Consider the following 17,725-nt stretch of genomic DNA (forward strand, 5'->3'; position numbering starts at 1 on the left):
AATCTGGCCCATCTAAGCCACTCTTTAACTCCCAACCCCCTGCCAGACTAGTTACAATCTCACCAATGGAACTGGCAATCACCCCACCAGGAGATTTCTCCCAGCCCTGCCCAGGGGTAACCAGTCAGGCTGGTACAAGTCTCACCTAGCCCAGAAACGGTCGCAGTGCCTGGAAAATCTAAACCCTTCTCTGGTACACCATTTCTCCAGCCACACATCCAGCTGATCTATCCTCTTGTTCCTGCTCTCACGAGCACATGGCACTGGGTGTAAGTCTGACATTATTACTTTTCATTTTAATATATCTCTGATTTTCCTTTATACATATTTCAGGCCCTCATCCCTTTGTTTCGCGATGTCGTTGGTATCTGTGTGTTCCACAACCATTGGTTATTTACCCTCCAGCTGCAGAACTCACCGTAGCCACTCCATGCTATTACAGATCCTAGCACCAGGGAGGTAACATGCCATCCTTGATTCATGTCTATGGCCACAGAAGTACCTGTCCTTACTCTGACCATTGATCCCACGTCACTATAGCCCTGCAACTGTCTTTCCTCCTGTTCGGTGCAGCAGAGCTATCTGTGGTGTCATGACCCTGGCTGTTGCTGATTTCCCCGAGAGGCCACCCCACCCATTCACCCCCAACAGAATTCCAACCAGTATACAATATCTGTTTGAGAAGGGGATGATCAATGGGGACTCCTGCACTCCCTTGCTGAGCCTTTAACTTGATGTGATGGTCACCCATTCCCTTTGTGCCTGTGTAACCCTCACCTGCAGTGTGACAAACTCACTAAACGTGCTGTCCATAATATTCTCAGTATCATAGATGGTCCACAGTGGGTCCACTCACAGCTCCAGATCTGAAAAGCAGTTTCCCAGGAGCGCAGATGGACACACTTCCTACACACATAGCCGTCAGGGACACAAGAAGCATCCCTTATTTCCCACATTGTACAAGAGGAGCCCACCACGGGTCTGAGGGGTCCTGTCACAATGTCTCTCTAGATTTAGCTAGTTACTCCCATTAAGAGAATTTAAAAGAGCTTTCAACCTTCCTTCACTTCAAACATGTCCATTATAATCAATAGCCCCAATCTTTACTTAAGCTGATATATTTTACTTTAAAAACTGTTAACAAATACTCCGCAGTATCGCTTACAAATTGGCTGTTCCCATTGGGACCATGCGAAATTCTGTATGGCCTGAACTAAAACTGAGTTTCAGCTTCAGCTTCTCCCTGTCTCATCTCCCTCTGTTTTCACCCAACTCTAAAACACACTCATTGAGCCAAGCAGCCCTCACAGTGCAGCCCTGTCATTTTCATTGTCTGCTCATACCTACACTGCCCTCAGCCTCCTGAACTGTTCCAATGCATCTCAATGGGAGCTCAGGGACAGCATCTCATCTTTCAATTCAGCCCTTTGTAACCCCAGAGTCAACATGGACCTCAGCAGTTTCTGAATGAACAGACAGTTGTCAGAACCTGGAACATTTCACCTGAAAAGGTACTGGAATTTGAGTCCATAAGAAATTTTAATGGGAAATTTACAGGGAATTGAAAGTAAGGAGTTCACAGGTTAAAGTCATGAAGTGGTTGACTGGGTCAAAACATGACAGTTCCTGCAAAGAGTCGAGGTGTAGTTTGGATAAATCTATGTTCCCTCTCAGACCAATATCTCTTCCCGAGCTGCAAGGCCCAAAACAGAGCACATACCCCAAGGGTGATCCAACCATGAATTTGTACATCTTTCTGGTATTTGCTTGACAAAGATATGAGAGTCTGGAATAGGGTGGTTCTGGAAAAGCACAGCAGTTCAGGCAGCATCCGAGGAGCAGTAAAAGCCCTTCATCAGGGATAGAGACAAGGTGCCTGCAGGGTGCAGAGATAAATGAGAGGAGGGTGGGGGTGGGGAGAACGTAGCAAAGAGTACAATAGATGAGTGGGAGTGATGATGAAGGTGATGGGTCAGAGAGGAGGGTGGAGTGGATAGGTGGAAAGGAAGATAGGCAGGTAGGACAAGTCATGGGGACAGTGCTGAGCTGGAAGTTTGGAACTGGGGTGAGGTGGGGGAAGGGGAAATGAGGAAACTGGTGAAGTCCACATTGATGCCCTGGGGTTGAAGTGTTCAAAGGTGGAAGATGAGGCGTTCTTCCTCCAGGCGTCTGGTGGTGAGGGAGCAGCGGTGAAGGAGGCCCAGGACCTCCATGTCATTGCTGAGTGGGAGGGGAGTTGAAATGTTAGGCCACAGGACTTTGTTTTTACCTAAAAATATGAGCTACTTTTCAACAGACAGAACAGACAAACCTTTCTCGTTCCACAGTTAAATGCCAATGATATTCAGATCCTGATGACTCCGCTGACTGTAGAAACATGCTTTTGCGATCCTGGTGTCAATTATTCTCAATTAATATCTGATAAAAAAAGTTCACAAGACAAAGCTCACAGTCAGTGCAAGATGAATATCAAAGACAAATATTTCCTTGGTATGTGTCTGATGTGTAAATGCTCCTCTTCAAATCGCCCCGCCCCCACCCCGGAAGAGGAAATGTCCATGCGCCTCGCTGTACCTTGCCCCCAATAAAGATGGTGGCCATAACCCAGGACCTATCATTGCCTGAGGGCCACAGACATTTTCCCATTTGCTGCAAACGTGGGAGCAGGAGTTTCTAATTCAGGACTAGCGACCTGAACAGAGTGTAATTAAACCCCTCCCAGTCTAAACTGATGCATTTCATTCGGTTTCCACTGCCACTTCCCCTTTCCCGTTTCCATCTCCTTCACACACCAAGGGTCATTCCGGTACCTGTGACCCTTCCTTAGATCCGATTGTAGGAATTCTAAATTTTCCCAGCCACCGTGTGGAAACAGGGCCATCGGCCCAACAAGCTCACACCCACCCTCCGATGATTATCTCAGCCCAACCCATTCCCCGACCCTATTGCTCTACATTTCCCCTGACTAATGCACCTAAACTATGCATCCCAGAATACTACGGGAAATGTAGCTTGGCCAATTTACCGAACCTGCATATCTTTGGACTGCAGGAGATAGGGGATAAAGAGTAAATAATAGGTTGAGATGGAGTGCAAAGAGAGACAGGAGTATTTGGAAATACAAAGGAGTGGAGAATGATCTTGCTGGGAGGGTGCATAGCTGTTAATGGAGGGGACAGGAACCTGTGTCTGGCAGCATCTCAGTGGCGGTGGTGGAAATGGTGGCTGATGATCTACGTTCTGCTGAAAAAAAGACCCTGAGCTTCCAGTTGCCTGCTCTTTAACACACAAGACTTCACTGGCCAACATCTCTGTCTCAAGCTTACTGCAGTGTTCCAGTGAAACTTGATGCAAGCTGGCAGAACACTCCAGAACATACCAAATTGCCTCCTCTTTCAACGATTCACAATTTCCCCTCCAATGTGGTCAACAATGCTCTCCAGTGTATCTCCTCCACTTCCTGCACCTCTACTGTTGAACCCCACACCTCCAACGCAACAGGGATAGAACCCCCCAGTCCTCACCTTCCACCCAGATACAACACATCATCCTCTGCCAGTTCCACCACCTTCGAGCAGACCGCACCATCAGAGATATATTTCCCTTCCCACCCCTTTCAGCATTCCACAAAGACCATTTCCTCTGCGACTCCCTCATTAGATCCATGCTCCCCACCAACCCACCATCCACTCCCAGCACCTTTGATTGCCAGTTCAAGAGGTGTAAAACCTGTGCCCACACCTTCACTTCACGTCAATCCAAGGCTCCAAAGGATCCTCCCATATCCAGCAGAGATTTCCCTGCACGTCCAGATACCTCACCTATTTTATCCTTTGCTCTCGATGTGGTCTCTTCTTCATTGGGGAATCAGAACGCCAACTTGATTCAGAACATTTCTGGAACACATGCACCAAACAACTCCACCACCCTGTGGCCGACCACTTCAACGCCCTCTCCCACTCCACCAAGGACATGTAGGTTCTGGGCTGCCTCCATTGCCAAATCCCAGCCGCTCGACGCCTGGAGGAATAACACCTTATCTTCCATCTTGGGACCCTTCAACCACACGGCATCAAGGTTTGCCCATCTCCCCTCCCTCCCACCTTATCTCAGATCCAACCCTCCAACTCGACACTGGCCTCTTGAACTGTCCCACCTGTCCATCTTCCTTCCCAATTATCCACTCCAACCTCTCATCATACCTCCCATCTACATCTACCTATTGCCTTCCGAGTTCCCATCCTACCAACCCCACACAGCCTCTTATTTACCTCTCAGCCCTCTTACCTTTGGAGAGCTGATGAGTTAAGCAGCCTCCTTTCAGCATTAACATTCTGTGAACATTTTATTCTGAGCCCTCTAAGGAAATATCAGGGCAGGGTTTGTAAAGATGTCAGATTGAATGAGGGTCTCAGTGAACAAAAATGAGACACAGATACAGAGATGGTTTTGGAATGGATTGAATCAAATGTTATAAATTTGCATGGCTGTCAACATTACAGCAGTTACAAATGGAAGTGATCAAAACAATGGAATTAGAGCAGCAAATAAGTCTTAAACATTTATGCAGCTAAAGGGGATGCTGGGTAAAGATACCACAGTTAGTGCTGATTTCATTCCAGACACACCAGCCAGGGCACACATCCTTGCTGTGTCTACCATATTGATCTCTTTAAGATTTTCGTTCATTTGAAGTGTTTCATGTTTAGATAGTTCAGAGAAGACAGTTTCATTCTCCTCAATCTCTTCTGCCAAGGCAATGCTGCTGTTAGAATTCAAGTCGCTATGGCGTGTTACTGGCTGCTTCATGGACTGGAAGTGGCAATTGAGACTGAAAGGCAACTGTATAAAATATCTTCAATTGTTTTGCCAGACACATGAGGGGTTTTAAGAAAAATAACTTAAATGATGGGCACTGAGTGTCAGAGTGCCTCCTGTTGTGGGGACATTCTGTTCAGATACAATCTATTGGTAATTGTTAGAATTGACTTATCCTGGCTCCAGAGAAGTGGGCAGAGCATTATAACGGTCGTCGAAGATTGTAACAAATTTCCCAGAGGTTACAAATCGTAAATGACAGAGTAGGCATGAGTTCTGCTGGTAAAGTGTATAAATTTATTCAAAATGGCTCCAATTTACTTTCAGAAACAAATGAGAGAAAAGCACATTCCTGAGGTCTTTGCATTAGTCCAAATTTAGACATTCAGGAGAGCTGAAGGGAGAGCTGGTGTTGGCAGTTGGAGTAATGATAGGAAAAAACTTGTTTCACAGAGAGAGAGAGTTCATAGATGGAAAACTCAGCTTTAACATCACATCAACTGCAGAGTTGTCCAATTCTGCAGGTCCTGATCCTTATCAGTAACATAAAAGGGGAAAGCAGCATTCCGAGCTCAGAGAAATCATTCCCATGTTAGGCAGCTGGTCGAATATTTAACCGGTCATGTGATCTGGGAAGACACCAATGTAACGGGACCAGGGTGAGGCTGTGTAAATTTGGGGACTGTGGGAAGAAATTGACTTACCCCTCCCAGTGGGACACTCACTGACACAGTCGCACTGCGGAGAGGCTGTTCACCTGCCTCACGTATGGGAAGGGATTTACTCGATCTTACAATCTGCTGAGGCACCAGAGGGGGCACAATGGATTTAGATCCTTCACCTGCTCCATGTGTGGGAAAGGATTCACTCAGTCCTCTGATCTGCTGAAACACCAGCGAGCTCACTCTGGAGAATGACCATTCACTTGCTCCCAATGTGGGGAGAGATTCACTCAAATGCACCACCTGCTGAGACCCCAGTGAGCCCACACTGGGGAGAGGCCATTCAGATGGTCAGGGTGTGAGAGGGGATTCAGTGATTCATCCTGACCCCCTGAGTCCCCAGTGAGCCCACACTGGGGAGAGGCCATTCAGATGGTTAGGGTGTGAGAGGGGATTCAGTGATTCATCCTGACCCCCTGAGTCCCCAGTGAGCCCACACAGGGGAGAGGCCATTCAGATGGTCAGGGTGTGAGAGAGGATTCAGTGAGTCATCCTGACCCCCTGAGTCCCCAGTGAGCCCACACAGGGGAGAGACCATTCAGATGGTCAGGGTGTGAGAGGGGATTCAGTGATTCATCCTGACCCCCTGAGACCCCAGTGAGCCCACACAGGGGAGAGACCATTCAGATGGTCAGTGTGTGAGAGGGGATTCAGTGATTCATCCTGACCCCCTGAGACCCCAGTGATCCCACACAGGGGGAGAGGCCATTCAGATGGTCAGTGTGTGAGAGGGAATTCAGTGATTCATCCTGCCCCACTGAGACCCCAGTGAGCCCACACAGGGGAGAGGCCATTCAGATGGTCAGGGTGTGAGAGGGGATTCAGTGATTCATCCTGACCCCCTGAGACACCAGCGGGTTCACACTGGGTAGGAGATGTTTCCCTCTCTGTGTGACAAGGGATTTGCTGAGACTCAACACGACTGAGCGCCCAGTGAGTGCACACAGGGAAGTGGTCATCCCCCTGCTCCGTGTGGGGTAGAGTTCACACATCACTGCAGGACTCTGATTCTGCAGTTACTGTCCATCAGAGTCAGGGGTGGACCTTGTACATGATGACACTGCTGGAGTATTGATGTTGTTGTTAACCACATTAACTGGGCTGGAGTTGACTGAATTTATATTGCCACTTTCTGAACCTCAGGATGCCTCTCTGGGCAGTAGGTCACCACAAACAGCAATGTGACAAGGGGCAGGGTTCATCTGTATTGATTTAAATTGTGATCATAGCACTGCTGTCTCACAGCACCAGGTAAAAGGTTGCAGTCCAGCCTTGGTCAACGGCCTATGTGGGGTATCCACATTCTCCCCATAATAGTGTGGGTACCCTCCATGTGCGCTGCTTTTCTCCCACAATTCAAAGATATGTAGGTTAGGTGGATCGATCGTCATAAATTGTCCACAGTGTTCAGAATTTGCAGACTAAGTGTATCAGCCATGGGATATGCAGTGTTACAGGGATGGAGTGCCCTGGGCGGGATGTTCTTCAGATGGTTGGTGGGATTTGATGGACCAATGCTCTCCTTCCACACTGTAGGGATTATATTCTATGATTGAGGACAAAGAATATTCTCAGGGTGTCCTTGGAGGAGGAGCATGTGGTGTGTATCAATGTTCTCTATGCCATTAGATAAAGGTGGGCACCACAGGGGATACAGTGCTTTATCTCCACCGCCACCGCCACCCCCTCACCCCCAACTCTACTTTGATTTAGTCCCTTCCCACTCTGTCACTTGTAATGGTTTGCTTTGCCCATAATGGGCTTTGTTTGTAAATATTCAACTAATGACACTGGTGTGCTACTGCAGGCGATTATACGTTAACAAAAAGCAAAATAATGGAATAATGATGTTGATGGTGGGAAGGTTGCTCAGCTGGGTGAGATAACACTTCTGGGGAGGAGAAATGGGAGAAAAATGCTTCACAGCTCACAGAACGAGAACTGAAAGTAGTTAAATCAAACCAAAGGTTCAGAGAGGGAAGGAATATTTCCCTGGAGTTTGAGTAACTGAAACGTGATGGTGTCCGGGAGTAGACAGGATTTTGTTTAAAGGGCATTTGAAATTTTAAAAACTGTTATATGCAGATAGTTTCGATTCTTTAAGTTTTATTTATTGTGGAATGAGCTTGTACTTTTCAAAAGAAAACAAATTCACAAACCTTGCGTTAAAGACAAAAGTTAAATAAAATCCATCAAACCATCCCTCATTGAAAACTGAGGAGGAACTGCAATCTCCTGCAGAATCCCTGCCCTGACTACTTCTTCCTACCCGGGCTCCATGGCTATATAAATAATTAATATATGTATATGTACCTGGGAGATAGCAGCAGGAGAAGGCCATTCGGCCTTTGAATCTGGCTCCACCATTCAATGGAAAACAGCTGACCATCCAGCTCAATCCCCTGTTCCTGCTCTGTTCCAATCTGCTTTCATGACTTTACCACGAAGAACTATATTTCAGTCCTCCTTGGGCTTCACTGCCTTTTATACCAGCGATGTTGCTGTGTTATTGCTGGGTGGAGGCAGGGGTAATGTGATGGTGCTCTTCCTGGAGGACACACTCAGCGTCCCTCATCATCCTGCAGTAACATCAACTGGGTTTCAGCAACCAGAGACAGAACCCATTTCTAGGATATGGTCATCACTGGCTCAGCCAGCATTTATACCCCATCACTAGTTACCATTGTGAAGATGGTAGTGAGCTGCTGTCTTGAACCATTCACAGTCCATCTGGTGCAGATAGACCGACAATGCTGTGAGGGGGAATGTTGTGGGGTTTTGTCTGAGTGATTCTCCATCTTTGGTTCTTCAAATACTGGGTAACTTAATCACTATCTGCACATGATTTTGAGATTTCAGTCTGCAAATCTTCACCATCTAGCACCCTGTGTAAAGGAATATGCACAGATTAGAAATTCAGAACAGACTATTCTAGTTTCTCTGGAATATCTTTTTCCCCTTTCTTCCCCCAAAGCGGTTACCTTTCCAGCCCAATTACCCTCTCCTACCATTCTGGCTCTGGTGCCCCTAATGTACACCCTCCTCATTCTCATGGAGTTACTGATAAACAGATCCATGCCTCCACTTCCCGTCCCTGGTTCGACTCTGCACCCTTTCTGGGTTCACTTGCTTTCCCTTCAGTTGCTGCAAGTCAATAATGTAACAGCAGAATGAAACAGATGGAAACAGAAAAGGAGGTGGCAGATCCTGGACAGAAGAGGAACTTTCATTCTGGGAGAATGGGTCACATTCTTCCTTGTTTCCCATTAGTTTATTCCGAGCATTACAAAGAACTGGGGATGGAGAGTGGTCCCACGTGGGTGTAGTGACACTTTGACCCCCCAACTGATCAATACTACAAGCAGATACGTTCCTCCTCTAGCCAATCACAGTGTGAAATACTTTCCCCTAATTACCCCAAAACATGTGCTCCAAAACCGGCCCACATTCTGTACATATACAGTGCGGGTTTACCCACACACCTGTGGTCCCTGCCTCAGGAATTATGGGAGTTGCAGTCCCCATGAAGTCACTGGAGCCCTGTCTCTGTATAGTGAATGAAACGTGTGGGGTGGAAGGGTGTTATGTATAGGATCCCCATTCAGACAGACAGGACATATGGTTTATCATTGGGTTTTACTGAGACATCTGGTTAGACAACCCAGTTTCTGACGTAAGGAATATAGATTCAGTCAATTGCGGGGTGTAGGGGGCAAGAAGGGGAAGCAGTTTTAGGCAGAGGTGGCTCAGTGGCTAGCACCTCTGCCTCACAGCTTCAGAGACCCTGGTTTGATTCAAGCCTTATGTGACTGGGTGCAGTTTACACGTTCTCCCAGTGGCTGCATGGTTTTGTTCGGTGTTCCAGTTTCTTCCCAAAGTCCAAAGATGTACAGGTTAGGTGGATTCGCCATGCCAAACCACAGTGTCCATGCATGTGCAGATTAAGCCATTAACCATGGGAAATACTGGGAATGGGTGAGTCTGAATTATAGGATTGGTGTGGACTCGATGGATGAATCTGCACTGTAGGGATTCTATTTTATTCTCATGAAGAAGAATGTACCTATCTCGATGTGTTATGAATCTGTGGAATTCCCTATTCAAAACGCAGTGGATGCCAAGATAATGAGCAAATTTAATGGACAGATACAGATTTTTAATTTGAAATGAGCTGAAGGGTGAGAGAGAGAGAGAGAGAGAGAGCGCAGGCAGGAAAATCCAGCTGAGACCGAGGTGAGCTCAATCATCATGGTATTAAATGGTGGAGTTGATTCGAAGGGCTGCATTGCCTCTCCTGTGCCCAGGGCTTATCTTCTTACGGTAGTAACTGGAAAGCGGAATCCAAAACTCACCACCTTCACCAAAGGAGATTTTCAAAAAATGTAGGATAGTCAAGTGGAATAGTATTCAAAACTGAGATAGTGAGGAACTGTGTAGAAGATAATGATTTTGCAATTTTAAACTGAGGGGTAACAGTGATTTATAGTTATAGACTGTGTGGTACATTCACAGCGTCCAGACTACTCTGTTGTGAATATCTATCCTGTACTTTGTTACAAAGCCAAGGTCACTGATAATGAAAACCAAAACACCCAGGAAACATCGCCTCACCTCGTAATCTGACAAAAACCGCGTGATAAATCTGGTTGAATTTAGAACACAGATGGAAAGCAGATAGATTAAATCCAGTCCGAAGATCCTGTGCTTAATCAAAGAAGACTACAATAGGACGAGGCAGGAGTTGGCAATATAGACTCGGAGCAAAGACTTTAAGGTGGGACAGTTGACAGACAGTGGAGGAATATCAAAGCAATTTTTCGAAGTGCTCAGCAAAAATATATATCAGTGAAAAGGAAGGACTTAGGAAAAGGAGTAAGCTGCCGTGGGTGTCTAAGGAAATAAGGGAGTCTATCAAATTGAAACAGAAGGCATACAAATTGGCAAAGACCAAGGAGAAATTAGGAGATTAGAAAAACTTCAAAGGTCAACTGAAAGCTTGATGGGATTGGGTATAAATAGTGATGAGTAGCTCTCCCCAGGGACAGAATAGCAGTTTACACTGTTAGAGGGAAACCTATTGTTTGGGGAACATATGGCCTCTGTAATTGTTGAAGCATTTAACAGTTACCAGAGAGATAATCCTGATCAAGTTAAAAATCACAGCACACTCTAAAAGCTTGTATTTCCAAATAAACCTATTGGACTATAACCTGGTGTTGTATGGTTTTTAACTTTGTCCACCCCACCCCAACCCCGGCTCCTCCACATCAGCATCCCGATAGACAGCCCCACTGAAACTGAAGTGCCTGTCAGATACTTGAGGGAGCCAAGGGGGTGTGGGGGGAGGGGTGTGTGGTTTAACCAGAGTTGAACTGAACTAGACTTTTTAACTGTTGTTGACATGGAGTTAATCCTGAGAGACAGTCTCTATGCAAAGTCACAAATCACAAAGGTAGAAGAATGGGAGCCGTATCGGACCTGATCCTGCCTAAAGGCGTTTTGCACGTAAAATACCCAGGTAACTACCATGTCTCATCAATAAATACTCAAAGAAGACCTCTCGGAGTTCTGTGCCTTGTAATTCCTATCCAGCAGGGTTCAGGAAGATGAGTACACAGCAGTCAGTTTTCACAGTGGAGAACACGAAGAACATGCCAGTAATTGATAAGGAGACTGAGGAAGGTGAGTATCTAGAAACGACCATTATCATGAAAGAGTTAGAGCTGGGAAAGCTAATGGCGTTAATGGTAGACAAGTCTCCTTCCCCTAATGGAATACATCCCAGGATACCAACAGAGTTCGTGGGAGAAATAGCAAATGCACTTAGTTACAGCATCCTACAGCAGAGACAGGCCCTTTGGCCCAAAATGGCCCATGCCGATCAGAATGTCCATCCATGCTAACCCCATTTCCCTGCACTTGGCCCATCTGCTTCTGACACTTTGCTATCCATGTATTTGTCCAAATGCCTTTTACATGTTGTTAGTGTACCCGCCTCAACCACTTCCACTGGCAGCTCATTCCATATGCGTACAACCCTCTGTGTAAAACAGTTGCCCCTCAGCTTCCCTTTTATTCTTTCTCCTCTAACCTTAAACTGATGCCCTCCAGTCCTTGGTTCCCTGGGAAAAAGACAGAGTGCATTCACCTTACCCACGCCTCTTATGATCTTTTAAACTTCTCTAAAAAATTCCCCCTCGGTTTCCTCTGTTCTAAACAAAAAAGCCCTCGCTTGTCCAACCTCTCCCTGTAACTCAGACCCCTGAGCCCTGGCATCATCCTTGTAAATTTCTTCTGCACCCTTTCCAGTTTAATAACTGAACCCTACACTGCATTGATCACATTTCCAGTGTTTCCCCACGGCGTTGGAACAGATATGACAATGACAATGGATTACAATCCACGATCAATAATTTACCCCCTAACAACAATCCCATTTTCAAAGCTTTTTCCATGATGCAGGAATCCTTTTGTCTTTCTGGTTTCATGGTTAATTGTCCTCATACAAAACCAGTGGCTTAACTGTTCCTGGGAAATGTGCCATGATTTTTTTAGACTTTCAAAAACCAATGAAATCTCTCTCCACAGTCCCCACGCTAACATGGACTTCACTGTCTCAGTACTTTTTTCCCAGTCACACTGATATTTGAAATATTCGCCCACGGACAGAATGCACACCTTTCCATCCAGATGAAAAGGTCAATCATATTCATATCGGCACGGATCAAGTAACTATCAAAACTGAACATGAAGTTCAATTTGAATTTCTCAACTGCAAATCCCCCCATTCAGTACTACACAACAGAGAAAACAGAAAGTGCTGGAAATCCTCAGCAGGTCTGGCAGCATCTGAAACGCTGACAGATGCAGGAAACATTGCAGCCTTGAAGAAGTGGTTAGATTATCACACCAGGCACGTGTGCTTGATGGCCAGTATGTAGAAGATGGGGGCATTGTGTTCAACAGTTTTATACCAGAGACTCTGACCTCATTTGATTCCATGTTTCTCTGCGATTCCCTCTTTTTCGGAAGCAGGCAGGAGTGGGAAGCAGTGGAGAATGTAAATGATGGGTGACCTTCCTAGTGAGAGGATTCGTGTACAGGAGCAGGGATCCCTTTCTGGAAGGGCCTTGGTGAGATCACACCTGAAGTACAGTGTATACCTTTGTTCCCCTTTCCCAAGGAAGGCTCTCCTGGTTATTGAGAGAGTAAAGGAGGGTCACCAGCCGGAGTCCTGGGATGTGGTGATAGTTATGGGCTGCAGATGCTAGAGGTCAGAGTCCATACAATGTGGATCTGGGGAAGTGCAGCAGGTCAGGATGCATCACAGGAGCAGGAAGGTTGATATGTTGGGTCGGAACCCTTTGTCAGCCCTGATGAATAGTCCTGACCCGAAACATCACCTTTCCAGCCCCATCATATTCATGCTGGTCATCAAGCACCTATTAATTCTAGTCCCACGTTATGGCACTCAGCGTGTAACCGATATTGTAGTACCTGGTGTGATCATCTAAACACTTCTTCAAGGCTGCAATGTTTCTGTCAGCATTTCAGATGCTGCCCGACCTGAGGATCTCCAGCACGTTTTGTTTTTATTGTGGATTTCAAGCACTTAGAGTCAGAGAGCTGTACAGCTCCATATTTTGCTGACTATAATTCCTGGGATGGCAGGACTGATGGATGAAGAGGGACTCAATCTTCATTTCATCCTCCTTTCCTTTGACTTTCTGAGCCGCTGACTACATCATTAATATTCTACCTCCCATTCCCTGTCCTGAATCTGACCCATCTAAGCCTACACTTTAGTTCCCATCCCCCTGTTAGACTAGTTAAAACCGCACCAATGGGACTGGCAAAAGCCTCCACCAGGAGATTTCTCCCAGCTCTGCCCAGGGGTAACCAGTCAGGCTGGTACAGGACCCACCCAGAAACGGTCCCAATGCCTGAAGAATCTAAACCCTTCTCTGGTACACCATTTCGCCAGTCACACGTCCAGCTGATCTATCCTCTTAGTCCTGCTCTCACTAGCACATGGCACTGAGTAAGTCTGACATTATTTCATTTCAGGAGCTACATTTTACTGTATCCCTAATCTCCCTATATCCAGCTTTCAGGACCTCATCCCTTTGTTTAGTGATGTCATTGGTATTGGTGTGTTCCACAACCACTGACTTTACACTCCAGCTCCAGAATATCCTGCAGCTGCTCCATGATAATCGCGGATCCTGGCACCAGGGAGGTAACATACCATCCTGGATTCATGTCTGTGGCCACAGAAGTGCCTACCTGTAGCCCTGACCATTGAATCCCCTGTCACTATAGCCCTGCCACTGTCTTTCCTCCGGTTCTGTACAGCAGAGCTATCTGTAGTATCATGAAGCTGGTTGTTGCTGATTTCCCGAGAAGCCACTCCACGCATTCACCCCCAACAGAATCCCAAGCAGGATTGAGAAGTGGATGATCACTGGGGATTCCCGCACTCCCTTCCTGAGCCTTTTATTTGGTTTGATGGTCAACCATTCCCTTTCTGCCTGTGTAACCCTCACCTGCAGTGTGACGAACTCAGTAAACGTGCTGTCCATAACACTCTCCGATGCTCCACAGTGATTCCACTCATAACTCCAGGTCTGAAAAGCAGTTTCCCAGTAGCTGTAGGTGGGCCCACTTCCTGCACACATAGCCGTCAGGGACACTGAAAGTATCCCTTATTTCCCACATTGTACAAGAGGAGCACACCACGGGTCTGAGGGCTCCTGTCACAACGTCTCTCTAGATTCAGCTAATTACTCCCATTAAGAGAATTTAAAAGAGCTTTCAACCTTCCTTCACTTCAAACATTACCATTATATATCAAAAACCCCAATCTTTACTTAAGCTGATACGTTATATTTTAAAAACTTAACAAATACTCTGCAGATATCACTTACAAATTGGCTGTTCCCATTGGGACCATGTGAATTTTTCAATGGCCTGAACTAAACTAGAGTTTCAGCTTCAACATCTCCCTGTCTCACCTCCCTCCGTTTTCATCCAACTGCAAAACACACTCATTGAGTCAAGCAACACTCAGTGCAGCCCTGTCATTTTCATTGTCTGGTCACACCTACACTGCCCTCAGCCTCATGTCCTGTTCCAATGCATCACAATGGGAGCTCAAAAACTGCATCTCATCTTTCAGCTCAGCCCTTTGTAACCCCAGAGTCAACATGGACGTCAGCAGTTTCTGGATGAACAGACAGTTGTCAGAACCTGGAACATTCCACCTGAAAATGTGCTGGAATTTGAGTTCACAAAGAATTTTAATGAAAATTTCGCAGGAAGTTGAAAATTAGGAGTTTACAGGTTAACATTATGAAGTGAGTGATTGGGACTAAATCTGACAGTTCCTGCAAAGAGACTATGTATAATCTGGATAAATCTGTGCTCCCACTCAGGCCAAATCGCCCATGGGCGATTCAACCACAAATTTGAACATCTTTCTGCATGTTGCTTCACAAAAGTATTGGAGATATTTTCCCAGAGATAGAACAGACAGCCCTTTCTCCTTCCACAGTAAAATGCTCATGATATCCAGATCCTGATGACTCCACTGATTGCAGAAATCTGCTTTTTTGAGATCCTGTCCTCATTTATTCTCATTTAATATCCCATAAAAAGAATTCACAAAACAAACTTCAGCCAGTGCAGGATGAATTGGAAAGACAAATATTTCTCTGGTATGTGTCTGATGTGTAAACGCTCGTCTTCAAATCACCCCTCCCCCACCCAGGAAGAGGACATGTCCATGCACCTTGCTGTACCGTGCCCCCAATAAAAATGGCGGCCATAACCCAGGACCTATCACTGACTGAGGCCCACAGCCGTTTTCCCATTTGCTGTAAACATGGAACCAAGAGTTTCTAATTCAGGACTAACACCCTGTACAGACGTGTAAATAAAACTTCCCAGTCTAAACTGAATCATTTTCTCCCGGTTTCCGCTGCCCCTCCCCCTTCCCAGTTTCTGGCTCCTGCACACACCAAGGGCCATTCCGGGTCCAGTGACCCTTCCTCAGAACCGATGGCAGCTGGGAAAATTAGACTCCCTAGTGTGTGGAAGAAGCTCATTCGGTCCAACAAATCCACATTGACACTCTGAAGAGTATCTCATTCCACTACTCTATTACTCTAAATTTCTCCTGAACAACGCACCTCACCTTCACATCCCTGAACACGACAGGAAATTTAGCTTGGCCAATTCACGAACCTACACGTCTTTGGACTGCAGGAGTTAGGGGTAAAAGAGTAAATAATAGGTGGGATGGAGCGACCCTTCAACAACATGGCAACATTTACTCATCTCCTCTCCCCGACCTTATCTCAGATCCAACCCTCCAACTCAGCACCGCCCTCAAACTGTCCCATCTGTCCATCTTCCTTCCCAATTATCCACTCCACCCTCTCACCATTACCCCCACCTGCATTTTCCTATCGCCTTCCCAACTACCTTCCCACCAGCCCTACATACCCATCCTATTATCTGTCCTCTTCCCCACCCTCACATTACTGAAGAAGTGCTTAGGCCCAATATGTCAATTCGCCTGCTCCTTGCATACTCCCTGACCTGCTGTGCACATCCAGCGCCACACTTTAACACAAGCTGGAAGAACATCACCTCATCTTGTACCTGAGGACCCTTCAGTCCTCTGGCCTCAATATTGGATTCCATAATTTTAGGTCCTAATTCTCCTACGTACTAGTGTCCTAGCCCCCATCCCATAGACCAGGCCCTGTTATTACATCGCCTGCAATTACACACTACCTATGGTTAGTCACGAACAGTCTCCATAAACAGCTATTCACCCTCCCCCAGCCAGATCGTTATCCACTCCTTTGTCCAACTGCTCCCATCGCGTTCTTTGGAATCTATCACCACCTATCATTTACACCTTCACCCCTACCTTCTGCATATAAACCAACATTGTTTCTCAGGAACATCAGTTCTGACGAAGGGTCATTGGATCAGAAATGTTCACTTTGACTTCTCTTCACAGATGCTGCCAGACCTGCTGAGCATTTTCAGGATCTTCTGGTTGTTGTTTCTGATTTACAGCATCCGCAATTCCTTTGGTTTTCATTTACTGGGAGTTGGTAATTCAGGTCCAGCAGCCTACATCGTGTGTTTATCAACCTACCCAGTACGCAAACTCAATTTCTCTCCCAGTCTCTGCTGTCTCTCCCACTCCCTTCACACTCACTGGGTCCCCCCTCACAGTGACATTGCACCTGCTCAGCTCATGGTCACGTGTTGGCCTGCTGGCCACACCCCTCATTCACTCCCATTGGCAGGAGGATTACACCAACTCCCCTATTGGTCTGAAGCTGCCATCAATCAGCCAGGTCCCATTGTGACTTGAGTGGTAGGAGGCTGAGGGGTGACCTCAGAGGTTTATAAAATCATGAGGGGCGTGGATGGGATACAGAGACAAGGTCTTTTCCCTGGGGTTAGGAAGTCCAGAACGAGGGGGCATAGGTTTAAGGTGAGAGGAGAATGATATAAAAGAGACCCAAGGGGCAACTTTTTTCATGTGCGTGTATGGAATCTACTGTCAGGGAAGTGGTGTAACTATACAAGCTGTCACCATTTGAAAGGCAGCTGGATGGGTATATGAATAGGAAGGGCGTAGAGTGATATGGGCCAACTGCTGTCATATAGGACTAGATTAGGTTGGGATATCTGGTCAGTGTGGACGAGTTTGACTAAAGAGTCTGTTTCCTTGCAGTACATGACTGTGGCTCTGCCCTGGGATGAGCTTCATCATTCAGTGAATGGGGCAGTATCACAGAGCACAGGGGCTGGGGGCTATTCAGCCCATTGGGGCTGTACTTTCTTCCTCTGGAGATGCTGCCAATCTGCCCTTACTCCACTCCCATTTACCAGTCGCCCTCCACAGTTATCCTCAAATAGTTAAATTCCAAATGTGTTTTGACAAATAACAAAAGCTGCATCCGGCTGTGATTCAAACTGTTCCAGATGCTCAGAACCTACTGAGTTTTTAACCTGCATTATTTGCCAATTGCCTGAAGGTAGTTACCAAACATTGTGACAATAATTTCTCAGTGTCTCTGTAAATTAAACATCCTGGAAACAAATCTGTTTCTGGTTGAAATCACTGCTTAAGCTCCTCAGCTCCAAGGAGACTTGTC

The 17,725-nt window shown here is 46.3% G+C and overlaps 1 long non-coding RNA gene across 2 annotated transcripts in view; it reads right to left on the reverse strand.

The window, feature by feature from the left end:
• The window catches only part of LOC140465093 (uncharacterized), a 36,505-nt gene that overhangs the window by 5,391 nt on the left and 13,389 nt on the right, over nucleotides 1–17,725 (reverse strand). For both annotated transcript variants that reach the window (XR_011955093.1, XR_011955094.1), the window contains exon 2: nucleotides 2,312–2,418. This is a non-coding gene — a long non-coding RNA (uncharacterized lncRNA). The remainder of the gene's footprint in view (nucleotides 1–2,311; nucleotides 2,419–17,725) is intronic.

This window comes from Chiloscyllium punctatum, chromosome 41, assembly GCF_047496795.1.
Source record: "Chiloscyllium punctatum isolate Juve2018m chromosome 41, sChiPun1.3, whole genome shotgun sequence".
Taxonomy (NCBI): Eukaryota; Metazoa; Chordata; class Chondrichthyes; order Orectolobiformes; family Hemiscylliidae; genus Chiloscyllium; species Chiloscyllium punctatum.